The sequence below is a fragment of the Chiloscyllium punctatum genome, chromosome 13, assembly GCF_047496795.1.
Source record: "Chiloscyllium punctatum isolate Juve2018m chromosome 13, sChiPun1.3, whole genome shotgun sequence".
Classification (NCBI taxonomy): domain Eukaryota; kingdom Metazoa; phylum Chordata; class Chondrichthyes; order Orectolobiformes; family Hemiscylliidae; genus Chiloscyllium; species Chiloscyllium punctatum.
In genome coordinates, this window is record NC_092751.1 from 1,638,712 (window position 1) to 1,651,425 (window position 12,714).

Below are 12,714 nucleotides of genomic sequence, written 5' to 3' on the forward strand. Positions count from 1 at the left end.
CACACTACTGGCCATGTTAGCACGGCCAATCCATCAAACCTGCACATCTGTGGGAGGGTCACATATTATGTCTAAGTGCTCAGGATTGTGGGATAAAGGCTCACAAATACTTGACTCTGACGCAAATCCTCTTTTTTTTCAAAATAAAATCTGGGGGAAACTGCAGCCAGAAAGATTTCCGATTATCTCATGAGGAATAGAATTCAAAACTCGTGCCACTGACCCAGGTGGCGCAGTGAAGTCACAGAGGTCTGGGAACAATCAGAACTGAAACAAGTTGTGAGCAAGGTGGGAGGGAGACAAGGACAAAAAGACAGTCTGTCACACGGGGGAAGACAGGAGACATTAAATTACAGAAATGGTAGTCCCTCAAGGCCATGGGGAATGGAGTTAGAGCTGGGAAAGAAACCAGGAAACAAGGTGAGCAGCTGTCAAAGAAATACATTGAAAAAACAGATTATAACAGCATTGAGGGCAGAGTACACAGTCTGAAATTGTTGCTCTCATTGGTGAGTACAGAACGCTGTAAAGCCTGGGTCATTCTATTTCAGCCAACATATGCAGGATAGGCCATGTAGCCTCTATCTGTGCTGTAACTTTCTGATAAATTTATTCTGACATTTGGAATTCAGGTCGAATGATGTTCATAAATTCTCAAATTGGACTTGAGTTTAATATTGTGGAGAAATGTTAAATAAATCACAATGATCCCATTCTGCAGACTTTAGTCCACAGCCCTTAATGTTCCAGCATCGCAGTTACATCCATGTCCTTTTATTCTAATGTGATGCTGGTTACTGCCTCTGCCACCCCATCAATGAGTTCCTGCTCCCCACCATCTCCGAGTGAAATGAATGCTCCTCTCCCCTTCTTTCTGGGAATTTGTTTCAATCTAAATCGTCCAGTTTCTGACCTCTCAGTTAATGAATAGCTCCTTCCTAGACACTCGATCTTGATTCCTCAGCATTTTATCACTTCAATTAACTCTCAGGTCATCCTCCTCGGAAATCATCCCCAGCCTATCCAACCTTTCCTCAGAGCAGAAATTCTCCAATTGTAGAAACATTCTGATCAATCTCCTCTGTATCCTCTCTGGTGTGATCACATTAACCCTGGAATAAGGGGATCAGAAGTGTGTGCAGTACATTAACTGCAGTCAAATGAGTGTTGCTGATATTTCCCATGTCACCTCCGTGTTCTTGTGGTTGTCGATCACACAAGACGTGTCCTGGTTTCCCACTTGGAACTGGATTTGCACTCCATGGGGCTGGGATTCCCTACCATGTGTTTATTTGTTAACACATCCTAAATTAACTTCAGATTAAAACAACATTATCAGCTACCTACCAATCAACTTCTTCCATTATACTCAAGTCAACTTACTTTTTAAAATCTCTTTAAAAATATTACTTTCAAAACACAACAGGCTTTAAGTTGCTGACCAACTATTCAGATGTCTCCACTGTGACAATTACTTGAAGATTATCTTTACCTTCAGCTACATTTGGTGAATTGAACACTGATTGTAAATATATGAATATCAAACGGACTTAAGTTTTACGATAATTAATCCAGTCTGACATTCTTGTTGGTTAATATCTTGAAGAGAACTGTCCTCAGAACTCCAGCTGTGCTCTGACTTCATTCACAACTGGATTTGGATGGACTGCAAATCTTAGATCTGTTCTGTTGCTTCACTCTGTCTATCACTTGATGCTTATGCTGTTAGGCACACAAGTAGTCCTCTTTGGGAACTTCATCAGGTTAACACCTCATTTTCAGGTATTCATGCTGCTTTTACTGATATGCCCTCCTGAATTCTCACAGTTGAATGAGGACTGATACTCTGGTTTGATGGTAAGAGGCAAGTTGGGGAATATGCGGGGCCCTGATTGTATATGATTTGTTGGAGTACAATTCTACTGCAGTTCTTGGAAGGAATGAGCTAAACTCTTACACTGTTGGCCCCAAATAATACATGCAGTATCATGAACACTGATAGGCCAAGACATGAAATACAAGAAACACTGTACAATGATGCAGGACCACAACTGCAGCAAGAGGAGTTTAAGATCCAACTTGACACAGGAACTGGGGAAGAAGCAGCTGATCAGATTATCTCATTCATAGTCACAAAGAGACTGTGACATTATTGTATTGTTGGAGGTGAGGATGAAGGAGGTTGGGGAGATGGAGAGCCCTTCAAAAGAAACTAATCTGCCTGAGAGTTGTGAGATAGAATTGATTGCCATGCATTTAGCAGAAAGCTAATTGAAACTGTTTTTATCCCCAAAAGATAACAAGACTGATGATGCTTCCAATCATCATCAGAAACAAACCCCAGAATACATGGTTCGGAGATGGATGTCAATAGCCAATCAACATACAACTCCTTCAATCATTGAGCAAACATACGTGTGATTACCCAGTTCTGATGAACCAGAAAATCACTGTTCACTCTGTGCAGATGGACAGCGATGTGGGGAAGTATTGGTCTCGTGGTATTGTCGCGAGGCAGTTAATCTAAAACCCCAGATAGTGTTCTGGAGACCTGGGTTCAAAGCCTATTGCAGCAGATGGGGGAATTTGAATTCAATAAAAAAACTTGTGAAATTAGAGTCTAATGATGACCATTAAACGATTGTCAGAAAAACCCATCTGGATCACTAATGCCCTTTCAGGAATGAAGCTGCCATCCTTACCTGGTCTGGCCAACATTGTGACCTCAGATCCACAGTAATGTGGTTGACTCTTACCTGCCCTCTGGGCAATTAGGGATGGGCAGTAAATGCTGCCGTGCCAGCGACACCCTCATCCTGTGAATGAATAAAGGAAAATAAAAATCTGTACCCAGTGGGAATCTGTGCATGTTCAACAATGTTGTGAACATTTCCAAAGCTAATTTCTGTGTGCACAACTTTATGAGCTGTCAAAGCCATTATTCATTACTTGGCGTGAAAAAGAGGAAAACGTCCTTCAACTGTGGTTATCAGTAAATTGACTGGTGTCTCAGCAGGATGGATGCCTGAGTGAATCCCTTCCCCCTCACACACACAGAGCAGGTGAACGGCCCCCCAGTCTGACTGGTTTGGCCAGTTTCCAGGTGGGATGGGTAAAGAATTCCCTTCTGGCATTCCCCACATTTCCAGAGTCGATCCCTAGTGTGGCTGCACTGGTGTTGTGCCATTTCAGATAAATGTTGACAGACTGTTACACACACCGATAGCCCATCCCCATCACCCCCCCCCCCCCCCCCAAGAACCCAGTATAAAGCAGTAAACATTATTTCCTGTTGTGGAGGGACAGCCTGTATTGGTCTGAGTAGGAACACTGAGAAGATGTACCTCAATGACAACTTAATCGGTGACCAGAGCAAGTTGAGCAAGTCCAAATAAAATGCATTATAGCATAGAAAGAGGCCCATCAAATCCAAGCTGGCTCTCTGTAGCAGAATCCCATATTCTCATTCCCCATACGTACCCCAAACTCTGCAAGTTTATTTCCCTCAGAACTGAGCTAATTGTTTTTATCAATCATTGATCTTCTCTACTTGCACCACCAAACTAGGCAAGAGGTTCTGCATATTTCCAGCCAATACAGTCAGCAGAAACACTTATTCATCTCCCGCTGTCTCAAAACCTTACATCTGACCTTAACTCTTGTGTCATCACCTATCGAATGCAGATATTTTTGTCTGCTGTATCTAGGTGTGTTATAATCTTATACAGCTTTATCAAAAATATATCCAACTTCTTCACTTCAAAGAAAATCGCAATTTTTTCAAATCAATCCAGTGACTGCATTTTCTTTATCAGTGAGCCACTCCAGTATGGCTATATGCCACAGTCTGAAGATCACTCATATCCTTCATTGTTGATGCCTATTTTGTTCCAACAATCCAGACGATGCAAGTTTTCTGCACAACAGCAGTAACTTTATTATTGGATAGCCGGCGAGAGTTTCAAAATGTCTCTAAAGTAGCTGAGTGTCTACTTGTAGACACACTTCTTCACGAATCTCTGCCTTACCCACAGAGACAGTATATTTAATAGGAATTAGACAAAGGCATATCAGTCACATGGACGATTGTCTTTGCATAGTTTAAAGTAGGTAATTATGACCTTATAAAGCTTGATGAATGGCGATGTCCTGTGATAACGTGTGATGGATTACAGAAACTGATGATCGTATTGTTCATGATTATGTGTTGATGGGAGGAGATTAAGGCAGAATGGTTCTTCCTTCAGTAAATAAGGGATTCACTTACCTATGCTAATATGGAGGGGAGGTAAGACAATGGGAGTGGGAGGCAGTTTAACAGAGTTGTGCCCAGGGCTACAAGTCTTGTCTGAAAAGGGCAAATTCCTCTGTCTGGGATTACGGGGCAATCCACATGTCTGGCTGCAAGAGGTTCTATTTTGAGATACTGCCAGCCTCCACCATTCTGAGGTGTTCTGTCTGTATTCTAAGAGTACAGGCCTTCAGTTGATGAAATAAGGCCTTTTGCAAGGTAATGTTTAACCCTTGAGACCCCACGGTGTCCTGAAAGAGAAGCAAAAGGTATGGAACTGGTCCCTCTATGGCATTTTAACTTCCTCGTTCTGACCAGGAATATGTTGACCAGAATTGAATGCAATGATTGACTGTGACCTAACTCAATCTTTGTCAAGGGCCAGAATCTTTTCCGTGAGTTTGTTATCATTCCTACATTAATGAAGCCCAGCATCCCATTTGTTTTACCCAAAACACATAATGTTTTATCTCCTTTAAGGATTGGTACACATTGTCCCCCATTCCTGCTGTCCTGCTCTCTGTGTCTGTTCCATGCAAATATATATTCCCTTTCTACATTGCTTCTCTCAAAATGTATCAACTTACTGTGTGTTCTAAAGAAGAGACATATTCCACTCAAAATATTATCTCTCGCTCCACACATTCTACCCCCTAGAAAACAGAACAGGACAGCACCGGAATAATTGGCCCACCATGTCTGTGCGGTCCATGATGCCATTCCAAACTAATTCCATCTGCCTGTACATGGTCCATATCCCTGCCAATCCATGCCTGCTTATCTGTCTGTCCAAATGCCTCTGAAACATTGTGATTGTTTCTGCTTTTCCCATCTCTCAGGAAAGTACATTCTTGGCACTTACCAGCTTCTGCATAAGAAACTTGTCTGACACAACTCCCTTTAAGCTTGCTCAGGTGTTGTTGGAAATGCTCAGCAGATCATGCAGCATCTGTGAAGAAAAATGAGTTAATATTTCGGGTCTGGTCACCCCTCCTCAGAAACGTTGACTTTAATTTATCTTCATAGAAGCTGCTAGACCTGCTGAACTTTTCCAGAAAATTTTTTTTGTTTCTGGTTTACAGCATCTGCAGTTGGTTCAGTTTTCATTTCCTTTAAACTTGCCCCCACTCCCCTTAAAACTCTGGCCTGTAGAATTCGCCGTTTTCACCTTGGGAAAAGATTCAGATTATTCACTCTGTCTGAGCCTTTCGGATCACCCACAGCCACTGACTTTCCCAACGCTAAAATCCAAGTCTTTCCAACCTCTCCCAATCCAGGCAACATCCTGGTAAACCTGTTTTCACGCTGTCAAAAGCCTCAACATCCTCCTTTTTATGTGGTGATCAAAACAGCCCACAATACTCCAAATGTTGCCTAATGACAGTTTTATATTCAGTCCCTGACACAAGAAGGCAAGTATGCCATCCACCTCCTTCACCACTTTCAGGGAGCTGTGAACTTGCCCCTGGAGAAACCTGTGTACATCAATGCTGCTGAGAGCCCTTCAGTTTAGTGAATACATTCCTCTTGCAATGAGCCTCACAAAATACATCACCTCACACTTGTCTGGATCAATATCTATCTCCGTACAGGTTTTCCTACTGATCTCTTTCTTGCTGTATCCTTGGACAATATTCTTCACGATTCACAACTTCATCAATTTCTTCCATCTAAAACCTGCTAATCAAATCGTTTACATTTCCATGCTAAGCATTGATGTATGTTGCAGACAATGATGTTCCAATTCTGATCCTTGTGGAACAACACTGACCACAGAACTCCAGCCAGCAACATGTTGTGGAAGGAACATATTTCATTTAGTCATTCAGTCGGAAAGTATTTCAGGTATTGGTGTGGCACGAGATGTTCCAAGATATTCACAATCCTGGTTAAAACACCCTGGAGCAGATTTTCAGTTCTGGGTACCCTACCTGGGGACTCCCCCAGAACCAATTATAAAGGAGTAAACATTATCTCCTGCTGTGGAAGGACAACCTGTGTTGGTCTGAGCATGAGCACAGAGCAGATTTACCTTAATGATAATTTAACCCCTGAAGACAAATAACCAGACCAAGTTAAGCAAGTACAAAAAAATGTGTTATGGCACAGAAAGGGGCCCATCAAATTCAAGCTGGTTCTCTGCAGCAGAATCCCTTATTCTCATTCTCCAACTGTCCTCAAAACCCTGAAAGTTTATTTCCCTCAGATCTGATATAATCGTATTTGTGAATCTTTGATCATCTCTACTTGCAACACCATAATAGGCAGCACGTTCTGCATATTTCCAGCCAATACAGTCAGCGGAACATTGCAATCTTCCACTTTCTCAAAACGTTATATTTGATCTTAAGTTTTGAGCCATCACCTATTGAGTGCAATTTATTTTATTGTCTGCTCTATCTAGGTATGTTATAATCTTATCCATTTTAATCTATTAAGATATATTCAACTTGATTTATTCAAAGAAAATAACAATCTTTTTTCCAAATCAATCCAGTGACTGCATTTTCTTCATCAGTGCACCACACCAGTAAGTCTGTACTGCACACTCTGAAGATCACTCAGATCCTTCCTGAGCAGGAATTTGTTGACCTGAATTGGATACAATGATTGATTGTGACCTAATCAGTCACTGAAATTGTTTCCATGAATTTGTTCTCATTCCCTTTATTAATGAAACCCAGGTTCCCATATATTTTGATCAAAACACTCTGATTATGTTTTCTCTCCTTTAATGAATTATACACATGCCCCCGCCCTTCCCTCAGTCTCTACTCTTTGTGTCTGTGCTATCTAAATATATATTTCCTTTCTACATTGCTTCTCTCAAAATGTATCAACTCACTGTGTGTTAGAAAAAAATATTACCTCTCGCTCCATGCACAGTACCCCCTGGAAAACAGAAAAGTACAGCATCTGATTAATTGGCTCATTATGTCTGTGCAGACCATGATGCCATTCCAAACCATTTCCACCGGCCTGGACATGATCCATATCCCTGCCAACCCCTGTCCACTTATGTGCCTGCCCAAATACCTCTAAAGCATTGTGATTGTTTCTGCATTTACCACCTCCCAGGAAAGTACATTTCCAGTCATCTATCACCTTTTGCATACGAGACTTGCCTGATATAACTCCCATTAAACTTTCACATGTTGTTGGAAATGCTCAGCAGGTCTTGCAGCATCTGTGAAAATAAAAATCCGTTAATGTTTCGGGTCCTTCTTCAGAAATGTGACCTCTGATTTCTCTTTACAGATGCTTCCAGACTTGTTGAGCATTTCTAGACACTTCTGTTTTTGTTTCTGATTTACAGCATCTACTGTTCTCCCGGTTTTTATTTTCTTTAACTTTCCCCCTGTCCCCTGAAAGCTATGGCCTCTAGAATTTGTCATTTCTACCTTGGAAAAAGATTGAGTATATAGAACATAGAACATAGAACAATACAGTGCAGAACAGTCCCTTCGGCCCTCAATGTTGTGCCGACCTGTGGAATTTTCTCAACTCGTCCCCCTACACTATCCTAAAATCATCCATGAGCATTTCTGAGGATTGTTTAAATCTCCCTAATGTGGTTGAGTTGACTACCTTAGCAGGTAGGGCATTCCACACACTTACCATTCTCTTTGTGTAAAGAATTTGTCTCTGACTTAAATCTATCACCCCTCAATTTGTAGTTATGACCTCTCATACAAGCTGTCCTCATCATCCTAAGAAAAAGACTTTCACTGTCTACCATATCTAATCCTCTGATCATCTTGTATGTCTCTACCAAATCCCCCGTTAGCCGCCTTCCTTCCAATGAGAACAGATCCATGTCTCTCAGCCTTTCCTCTTCAGACATTCCCTCCACACCAGGCACCATCCTGATAAATCTCCTCTGCACCTTTTCCAATGCTTCCACATCCTTTTTGTAATGGGGCGACCAGAACTGTACACAATATTAAAACTGTGGCCGCACCAGCATTTTGTATAGTTGCAGCATGATATTGTGGTTGAAGAACTCAATCCCTCTCCCAATGAAACCTAACACGCCATATGCCGCCTTAACAGTACTATCAATCTAGATGGCAACTTTCAGGGATCTATGTACATGGACACCAAGATCCCTCTGCACACCCACACTACCAAGAATTTTTCCAATGACCCAGTACTCTGCCTTCCTGTTATTCCTCCCAAAGTGCATCACCTCACATTTCGCTGCATTGAACTCCACTTGCACCTCTCAGCCCAATTCTGCAGTTTATCTAAATCCCCCTGCAACCTGTGACATTCTTCCAAACTGTCTACTACTTCACAGACTTTAGTGTCGTCTGCAAATTTACTAATCCATCCACCTATGCCTGCGTCTAAGTCATTTATAAAAATGACAAACAGCAGTGGTCCCAAAACAGATCCTTGTGGAACACCACAAGTAACTGGGCTCCAGACTGAATATTTTCCATCAACCACCATTCGCTGCCTTCTTTCAGAAAGCCAGTTTCTAATCCAAACTGCTAAATCACCCTCAACTCCATACCTCTGCATTTTCTCTAACAACCTACCATGTGGAACCTTATCAAAGGCTTTACTGAAGTCCATGTATACCACGTCAACTGTCCTAGTCTCATCTAAATGCTTGGTCACCTTCTCAAAAAAATCAACGAGGTTTGTGAGACACGACCTGCCCTTGACAAAACTATGTTGACTATCTGAAATCAAATTGTTGCTTGTTCGATGATTATAACTGTTATCTCTTATAATCCTTTCCAAAATATTTACTACAATGGAAGTAAGGCTCACTGGTCTATAATTACCTGGGTCATCTCTGCTGCCCTTCTTGAACAAGGACACAACACTTGCAATCCTCCTGTCCTCGGGTACTAAACCCATTGACAATGATGACTCAAATACTAAAGCCAAAGGCTCTGCTATCTCTTCCCTAGCTTTGCAGAGAATTCACGGATAAACCCCATCCGGGCTGGGGACCTGTCTACTTTCACTCCTTCTAGAATTGATTGCACCTGTGCATAACTAACCTCAATCCTTTCTGGTCTAGTATCGCGTACCTCATTTTTGTCCTCTACAATATTCTCCTTTTACTGTGTAAGCACCAATGAGAAATGTTCATTTAGCACTTTTCTGATCTCTGCAGGGTCCACACTCAACTTTGAAATTAGATTGCTTACAGTGTGGAAACAGGCCCTTCGTCCCAACAAGCCCACACCGACCCCGCTGAAGTGCAACTCACCCAGAGTCATTCCCCTACATTTCACCCCTTCACCGACCGCTACGGGCAATTTAGCAGAGCCAATTCACCTAACCTGCACATTTTTGGACTGTGGGAGGAAACCGGAGCACCTGGAGGAAACCCACGCAGACACGGGGAGAATGTGCAAACTCCACACAGTCAGTCGCCTGAGGGGGGAATTGAACCGGGTCTCTGGTGCTGTGAGGCAACAGTGCGAACCACTGTGCCACCGTTCCACCCATAAAAATAACAATACATAAAAAACATAAAAACTTCCCACTTCTGTCTTTGATTAGCCCTATTCCTACCCTAAACATCCTTTTATTCTTCACATACCTATTGAAAATTTCAGGGTTATCCTTTGTTCTATTTGCTGAAGACTGCTTGTGTCCTCCCTTTGCTGTCCCTAACTCTCTCCTTAAATCTTTCCTAGCTGATCTGTAATCTCTATTGCTTCATCTGTACCATTTTGCCTCATCAACACATAAGCCTCTTTCTTCTTCTTAACAAGGGATGCAATTTCTGTAGTAAACCATGGTTTACAAACTCTGTCTGTGCCAGTTGTGTCACCCCACAGCCATTGACTTTTCAAAGACAACAATCCAAGATTTTCCAACCTCTCCCAATCCAGGAAACCTCCTGGAAAACTTGCTTCCACCTTCCCAAACGCCTTCACAGTTTACCTATAATGTGGTGATCAAAACGGCACACAATCCCCCAAAGGTGGCCTGATTATAGTTTTAAATTAACTCCCCTGACTGAAGAAGGCAAGCCTGCCATTCACCTCCTTCACCACTTTCAGGGATCTTTCAGCTTGCAACTGAAGATGGTTCTGTATATCAGTGCTGCTCAGGACCCTTCCGTTTATAGTATACATTCCTCTTGCTATGTGTCTTCCAAAACACATCACCTCACACTTGTCTGAATTAAAATATATCTGCAGTTTCTCCACAAAACTTTCCGACTCATCTTTTTCTTGCTGTATCCTTTGACATCATTCTTCACAATTCACAAGTTCAACAGTTTGCGCCATCTACAAACTTGCTAATTAAACCCCAGTCCAACACCGGCATCTCCGAATCATGCTAATTAAATCATTTACATTTTCAAACTTTTCATTTATATACATTACAAACAACAGATGTCCCAGTTCTGATCCTTGTGGAACAGCACTAGCCATAGACCTCCAGCCAGCAACATGCCCCTGCACAACTATTGCTGAGAGAAATATCAAAGAGGAGCCTTGAGTTCTGCGTTGAGCAGCACGACCAACGTTTATTCAGAGCTCCTTCCTAATACATGATGGGAGATGTCCCTCTCCGGCACCCCCAGATAAGTCCAGCATTTTGATGTGTTTACTTCATATGTTCCAGTAATATTTGCCCCCTGACCTGAACTCCAGGGTTTGGAATGTCAGCTCCGATATTTCCGCGTTCCCTTTCACAGTCTGATTCTCTCAACTCATGCAGCTGCTTTGTTAGCTCTTTCACAAATGGTTTAACCCTAACCTTATCATTGCACATCTCCAGCCCTCCCACTACCACACATCTCCGGTTCTCCCACTACTATACCCTGTGCCATCTGCATCTTCCATCCAGTTATTAAGTCAAAGGGGGACAGCCCCGTCCCCTTTTCTGGGCTTGTCCTCAGTTTCATTAGGCTGGTGGGGAGTACTCTAACCCATCGCTGTACTGTCTCTGAGAGAGCCTTAGTCAGACGAGCTTTAAGTGTCTGCGTCATTCCTTCTACTGTCACAGAGCTCTGGGGGTGGTATGGTGATGGGATTTCTGTTCAGTATTAAACAGGGCACATAGCTTTTTAGCTATGTTCCCTGTAACATGTGTCCCTTGGTCAGAATCTGCAGGGGAATGATTCCACCCACTGAGTAAACCTATTTATTAAAACCCAGCAGGACCTCCTTCCCTGGGATTGGGGTGGGTGTGGGTGTGTAAAACCCATCTGTACTTGTTCCCATGGGCCTCTGGGTCGCTGCTGCTGCCTCCATTTTATCCTGATTGCTTTCCCTGGCTCACACTGTGAACAGACTACACACCTTCGACAAAACCTTGCTGTATTTCTCCCTGTTCCAGGCAAGGATTGTAGTGGATCATCTGATATTGCATTTTATCCTCCCCAATATGGGCCAGCCCATGATATGTTTTAATAATGTTTGTCTTATACAGTGTAGTGGCACTGCTGGGTCATCCAGACTCTGTTGTGTCATATTACTGCCCCACCCTTTTCCCATTCCTCATTCTCCTGTTGTGGGGCTGTATCTGCGAAGGTCTTTAAACTTTCCTTACTCACTTCTGCAGTTACTGCCACTGCCACTTCCCCAAATGTCTGCACTGTTTCAGTCAGTATTTCACTCGCGTTCCCCACATACTTACTGCCCCGTTGGTGTGGGGTTTCTACTTCCCTGTGAGCTCTAATCTTTCATTATTGCTGCTTCACTGGGATAGTTAACTGCTCCCACTAACTATCTGACCTGTGCTTCGTGCTCTATGTGACCCCGAGACAGGGTGATGTACCCTCACCGAGCACAGGCCAGCACATGGTCATGAACAATACCAAAGGCATGCTGACTGTGTGTGTAGATGTTGACTCCCTGACCCCTGGCTAATGTCCGTGCTTCTGTCAGGGTTTGTGATGATTCTGCCAATTCTGGAGAATTCTCCACAAACTTTCCACAGTAATTAAACAATCCTAATGTTTGCCTTACCCCCTTCACGCTGTGGGGGTGGATAGTTTTAAAATCATGGTCTGTCGTTCCACTGGGATTGTCCCCTCTCCCTTCCTGATTTGATCTCCCTGATGTGATGTCCCAGGTCCCATACCTTCCCACTCTCTGTGGGTTAATTTTAAGCCCGGCCTGCCTGACCTGGCACTATATTCTGTTTAATATCTGGATATGTTCTTTCTCACCAACTGAGGTAATGAGGTGTTGGAAAGATCAATGTGACTAATTCCATCAGCCATATATCGGTGGGATATAGTGGAATATTGTGGGATCCCTGAGGTAACTGGATCCAGGTGTGCTGTTTTCCTCAGCCAGTAAACGCCAGCTTATTCTGGGATTCCAGGTCCACAGGTATGAACCAGAACTCATTCACAATATCAAGGGCTGAGACTATGTACTGTTGCGATTTCAGTCCATTAAATACAGTGGTGTGGTTCGCTCATGTAGGATACT